The following is a 5,349-nucleotide window of genomic DNA, read 5'->3' as shown; positions in this document are numbered from 1 at the left end:
TGTCTGAAATGGGGACTGTGGGACTTTAGCCCTTAACCTGTGTGATCTGAGGCTATTTGCAGGTAGTATCATAACTGAGTTAAATTTGTAGGACACCCACTCAGTGTCCACTGAGAAATAGAGAATTGCTTGGTGGTGTTGGAAAACATTCCAGACCACCCAACCCAGGGCAAACCCTAGGAACAGAGAGAATCATGTTGCTGCTCTGAGGAGGCTATGGTCCATCTGTCGCTTTGGGCTCTAGCTTGGTCCTGCGTTTGAAATCCTTGCCTTTTCTTAAGCAGAGATCATGCCCACCTCCTGAGATCAATGAGATGTCTGCAAAATGCCAGGAGTTGTTCAGGCAGAAGGAATTCACAAACTCCTGGAGCACATTATCATTATCTTTGTTTTCATTTAACCAAGGACTCACCAGGGAGAAAAGGCATTACATCATCAAAGCAATCTCTCATTGGCTGCCCATTCCCCAAGGGGAGGGTTTTCTTTCCAGTGGCTTGGTTCTCGTAAGTATTACTTGCAGCATAGAGGCCTGTCCTGTCACTTCCGTTTCCAGATTCAATGCCTCTGATATCATTGGATTACGGCGGCAAGAGAGCGAGATGACACAATGATGGTACATTTTAGTTGATAGAACCACGCACCTTGGCGTAAGTGGCTCTGAGCCTCATGCTGTCCCCTTTAAGGTTGCTTCAGATTTTGCATCACTACATTAATTCATCATGCAATATGCATGAGTGATAGGGATAATGAAATGGTGACACCCGCTCTTCTGTTTAGTGTCCTATACAATGGGATGCAAATGAATTGGTTCTGTCGGTGCGTTTCATCGAAAAGCTTCGATTTACAGTTCCTGCAAGGATGGCTGTCCCGGCGCTTATGACATTCTGAGGCCATCTCGGTTTTCATTATCAGTCTCATTTCTTGAAGGTTAATAATTTAACTGATTTTTAAAAATAAGCCTTATACAATTATGTTGAAAAAAAGGAGGAAATTGTCACAATTTCTTTTCTCCAGACTTGAATTTGATGTTTCTTTTGGATCAGAAGAAAAGTTAAAATGAATACCTCACTTTTTGGGGCATTTTTTTTTTATGTTATAAAGCAACATAATTTTAAAGTGAAATTTCACTTAACCCATCAAACAGTTCCAATCATTTGATGAAAAAAAATGTAAAGAATAAGATTTCAAAGGGATGCTATTTAAAAACAGCCACTCAGGGGGAACACAGCCACTGGGCATGTACTATAATAAAACGTTACAAGAAAAAAGTTTATTTATTTATTTATTTATTTATTTATTTATTTAGAGAGCGAGCATGAGTGAGTGTGCATGAGCAGGGGAGGGGTAGAGAAAGAGGGAGAGAGAACATCCCAAGCAGGCTGCATGCTGTCAGCACAGAGCCCCACTTGGGGCTTGAACTCATGAACTGTGAGATCATGACCTGAGCTGAAATCAAGAGACAGGTGCTCAACTGATTGAGCTACCCAGGCATCCCTGTAATAAAACTTTTAATGACCATTTTTATTTTTCATATCTGAGTTCATCTTTAGTGAAGTTACTTGGCGATGAACAAAACCAGAGCGATGACCTGGTAGGCAAAACTCCTTGGTTTCTGAAATAAAGGTAGCATCCTCTGGTGATTTAGAATCTTGCTCAGGAACTCGCTGCTTCCTCTAAGTGGCTTCACCCACACCTCCCCCCATCCCCTGCTTCCTACACATGCCTCTCCCAGAGTTGCATTTCCAGCAATTCATGGGTCCAGGCCTGGGACACAGGGAGGCTTCTCAGCATCACAGCACCCAGGAGGACCTGACCCAGCCTGTGTTTTCTTCCCTGCAAGTACACAAGTCTTTCTGGGACACAGACCAAATTTACTGCAATGACGTCCAAAGGAACCCATTAATAAAATTGTGTTTTGTGAAGGGCTTTTATGTTTTCAGAGAAGGTTTGGGGTGATATTTTTACATCTGAAGTTCAGCACTAACATGGCATTGTAGCTCAAAGCTCAGGCTTTGGAATTACACTGGCTTGGGTTCCCGGATTCAGCACTTACTGGCTGTGTGGCCTTGTTAATAAAAACTTCCTGAGCCTCAATTTGCTTTTCTGTAAAATTGGGATACTAAATCTATGTCAAAAGCTTTGTGTATGGATTAAGTAAGAAAAAAAGGGGAGCACCTGGTGGCTCAGCCAGTTGAGCGTCTGACTCTTGATTTCAGCTCAGGTCATGACCATAGGGTCATGGGATTAAGCCCCGTGTAGGGCTCCGTGCTAGGCACGTTGCCTGCTTAAGATTCTCTCTCTCTCTCCTGCCTCTGTCCCTCTCCCCTGCTGGTGCTCTCTCTCTCTTTCTAAAAAGAAAAAAAAAAAAACATGGGTGCCTGGGTGGCTCAGTTCGTTAAGGGTCCAACTTCGACTCAGGTCATGATCTCGTGGTTTGTGGGTTCGAGCCCTGTGTCAGGCTCTGTGCTGACAGATCAAAGTCTGGAGCCTGCTTCGGATTCTGTGTCTTCCTCTCTCTCTGCCCTTCCCCTGCTCACATTCTGTCTGTCTGTCTCTCTCTCTCTTAAAAATAAACATAAAAAAAATTAAATATATATATATATATATATAAGAAATGAGTATATGTATTCTTATATATAAATATATATTTTTATATAAGTAAGAATATATATATATAATGTGTAACACAGTGGCTAACACATAATAAAAATCAAAGACATTGAAAATCTTCTTATGAACACCGCTATTATAAATTTGATTCATTGTTGAAAGTTCCAGATTACTGAATCCTTTTCTACAAGATAACCCAAGAGTGAATCTGAGAGAACCAGGGAAGAGGAAAAAAATATTTGAGTCTCCACTTCAGGAGTCCCTCTTTACTTGGGTTGTGGGAGGGTAGGTCAAGGCTGAAATAGTTACACTGGTTTCCAGCTCCACCATGGGCAAGCTGAGGGTTTCTGTCAGGTATGAGCGTCTGTAGGCTTGCATGGGAGGGGTGGAACCCTCTTCCAAAGGGTTCTAACCACTGCTCTTATTTTCCCTGTGGTTTGTGTCTTTTGTTGGAATTGGAAACAGTCTACTGGCCTATCATTTTAGAAGACAGATCATTTCCAATTAAAAAACAAAATCTCTCTAGGGAAGTGTCTCAGTTGGAGATAGAGTGGAGATTCAGATGGCTCTGGAAAGTAAAATTAGGTGACAGCCTCTTCTTCAATCGATTTATTCATGACTATAATCTCCCTCCCTTACCTGCAGGGAATACTTTCCAAGGCCACCAGTGGATGACTGAAACCACACTGGTACTGAGCCCTATATACGCTATGATTTTCCCTATGCATATGAAAGGGTTCAGGACAAGCACCCCTGCTCCCCGAATGTGCCACTTTGGCATGTGGATTATTTCAAAGACAAAGATTATTTCTCAGACAAAAGAATAAGTGAGTGCAAAGTCCCTGAGGTAGAAGCATGACTGGTATGGACAAAGAAGAGTGCAGGGTCCATAGTGGCCGGATCAGAGGCAGTAAAGGGGAAACAGCTTAAGATGAGGTTAGAGACACAAGAGGCCAGCCAATGTCATGAAGGCCATGGCAACCCATTTTTAGTAACACTTTGGCTTTTATTCTGAGACGGTAGCTAGAGGAAAGACGTTCTGATTTCTGTGTTGAAAGGATAACCGAGGGGGGTCAAAGGCAGAGCCAGGGAGACTGGTGAGATTGCAGTCTTCCAGGTAAGACATGCTGAGACCTCAAGCCAAGTAGATAGCAATGGAGGGAGTAAGAAGTTGTCAGATTCTGGGTGCACTTCGAAAATAGGATGTTTTCTGTGTCAGTCTACCAATAACCAATGTTGTGGTTGGAGCAGCCCTTGAGGTTCCTATTATTATTGCAAGACATCCTTCAGCAATAACCATCAGGAAACTGAAAAAATTAAGGTTAATTTATTACTTATAGGACCTGATAGTTGCACAGCACACCTGAGGCCACACAGCAAGGTCACTGGTAGAGAAAAGGCGTAGGCCTGGGGTTCTGGTTTTACTGGGGTTGAGGCTGGGGACCTAGGGTTTTATCACATTCATTCCTCATGGGTAAATTTAAAAGTTAAGAGCAGGAATTTAAAATGTGGGAAGAGAAAAAACAAGTGGTCCAAATGGTCAGATATTGAAATCAACCAAGACCTCCAAAACAAAGGATCCTCAAGGTGGGACGGTGGCCAGGCTCTTTATCTGGTCCTGTGGCTGGGAATGTGTTTTTTGTGGTTTTTGAGATACCTATCTTTGAAGCGATGTCTTTTTGAAGTGGATGCCTCAGTAATCAAAGCTTTAAGTCCGGCACTCGTGTGAAGAAGGAGGAGGAGGACGAGGAGGAGGAAGAGGAGAAGAAGGAGAGGAGGAGGAGGGGAAGAAGAAGGAGAGGAGGAGAAAAAAGAAGAGGAAGAAGAAGAAGAAGAAGAAGAAGAAGAAGAAGAAGAAGAAGAAGGGGGTAAGGGGGAGAAGGAGGAGGAAAAGGAGAAAAAGAAAAAAAAGTCCACTGTCAGGGTTTAAGGGATCTGCTCCGAGACTCGCCATGAGAGAGAAAGGTTAAAGATGACTGTATTAGTTTCCTGTAGCTGCTGTAACACAGCATCACAAACTTGGAGGCTTAAAATGACAGAAATTTCTTCTCTCACAGTTCTGGAAGCCAGAAGGTCTGAAACAAAGGAGCTGGCAGGGCTTCCTTATCTCCAGGAGCTCCAGGAGATATTCTGTTCCTCACCTCTTCAGCTTCTGGGAGAGGGCAGGTTCCAGGCACCCCTTGGCTTGTGACTGCAAGACTTGTGTCTCTTCTTCCTTCCTCACACGGTCTTCACCTCTGTGTCTATGTCATCTCTTCTTTCATCTCAGGACACTTGTCATTGGATTTAGGGCCCACCCTGATATTCAATGTACATCTGCAACTTAAGTACATCTGCAAAGACCTTCTTCCCAAACGAGGTCACATTCACAGGTACTGGGGGTTAGGACGTGGACACATCTTTTTGGGAGCCACCATTCAACTCACTGCAACGACTCTTAAGTTATTTCAGCCTGAGCAACTGCAAGGATGAACTCGCCATCAACTGAGATGGGGAAGAATGTGGGCTGAACAGATTCGGGAGAGGAGTCCAGGACCTCAGGGTCAGATGCGTCAGATGGCTGTTTCACATTCAGTGGAGATGTTGAGCAGGCTGGGTGAGTGAGCCCAGAGCTCAGGGCAATGTACGGGCTGAGTTATAAATACAGAAGTACCAGGATGTGGATAGCATTGAAAGCCATGAGACCCATGACATCAACCAGGGGAGGAGTGCAGATAGAGAGTGAAGCATGGGAGTATC

The sequence above is a fragment of the Felis catus genome, chromosome B1 (assembly GCF_018350175.1).
Source record: "Felis catus isolate Fca126 chromosome B1, F.catus_Fca126_mat1.0, whole genome shotgun sequence".
Taxonomy (NCBI): Eukaryota; Metazoa; Chordata; class Mammalia; order Carnivora; family Felidae; genus Felis; species Felis catus.
This window is presented reverse-complemented; position numbering follows the sequence as displayed.